Source organism: Odontomachus brunneus, unplaced genomic scaffold (genome assembly GCF_010583005.1).
Source record: "Odontomachus brunneus isolate Ranch 3 - 2012 unplaced genomic scaffold, Obru_v1 Obru_scaffold_168, whole genome shotgun sequence".
NCBI classification, from domain to species: Eukaryota; Metazoa; Arthropoda; class Insecta; order Hymenoptera; family Formicidae; genus Odontomachus; species Odontomachus brunneus.
Window position 1 is genome coordinate 70,077 of NW_022639618.1, and position 1,397 is coordinate 71,473.

The following is a 1,397-nucleotide window of genomic DNA, read 5'->3' on the forward strand; positions in this document are numbered from 1 at the left end:
AGTATTATCAAATAATCTTAAACCTTTCATAGATTTCTGGTTCTATTCACCGAGCCATTTAGGAGAGTTATTTACATCATTGACTGTCTGGTTTTTCTTGTTTCTTGAAATTGCTCGAACACGCTGCAAAAGTGTTAAGTCTAATCTACAATGTACTCTTTGCGTTTTGTTTCTTGTTTTCTACCTTCCTCTGACTTAAAGCTTATGATTTGAGTCAGAAAGAGATAAAGAGAAAGAAGCAAGAAGCAAAGAACACATTGTAGATTAAGCTTTAGTGTCGGGTAATTTCAAGAAACAAGAAAAGCCAGGTAGTCAATGATATAAATAACTCTCCTAAATAGCTCGGTGAATAGAACAAGAACTCGAAAAATCAATGAATGCACGTTGAGTTTCTAGCGAATCATATCAAGAGAGTGTCCTACGGACTACGATCAAAGTATACCACGAAAAAATTAATAAACGAGAATTATATAACTATCACGATGTATCAGAGTGAGGATTAAATGTACAACTTGTGATCGCGATTTATTTCAATAGTTAGGTTTGAGATCATCTGGAAATATTATTTTCTGTCATACAAAATAGTTACGAAAAATTAAAAACTATCCAACTAGGTTCAGATATAAATAATAGTTGTCTATAATTTTCTAATTTTCAACGTTAAATAATATTCAGTAGAAAATATCGGAATTAAAAGAATGGTCTAACTCACGTTAAAACAATCGATTTACAACTTATTTGCTAAGTTGTTTTCGTACACGCGATTAACGTTGACATGCTTAGAAATTATTCTTCCATGAGTAGATATTTATACTAATTTATATTAATTTATTTATATTTATATTAATTTCTAATATGGAAATACTCGTCAACAAAATTATCGCATGGGTAAATTCATGTCAAAATTTCGCACAATTTTAAATGGGCATAATAGCGCGAAACATTATTGTATTTGAAATCTTCTTCTTTATTTTAAAGAATGAAGTCTGTAGTTTAAGGAACATTCGTCTGATTTTGAATTTACTCTCTCCCCTTCTCGCAATCTTTTCAGAAATAAAGACGTGTTGCGTCTCTAAAAAATTGCACAATTTGACGTATTCTACGAGACGAACTAAATTTCCCACACAGCACAAAATATCTCAGCAATGTCTCTAGAATATTACTTGTATCATTTTTTAAATCCCATACAGCACAGAAGCTTGCAGCAACATTGCTACAGCGTTGCAAGATTACATATTGTAGTGCAATGTTGCAGAGATATTGCAGTATTATTAATTTGCAATATTACTTTAGCAATATTTTAGAAATATCCCTTATAGAAATATCATACTAAGAATCATTGATAATTACTTATTATCCAGTATTTTTAATACTGAAAATAAGTAATTATCAATGAT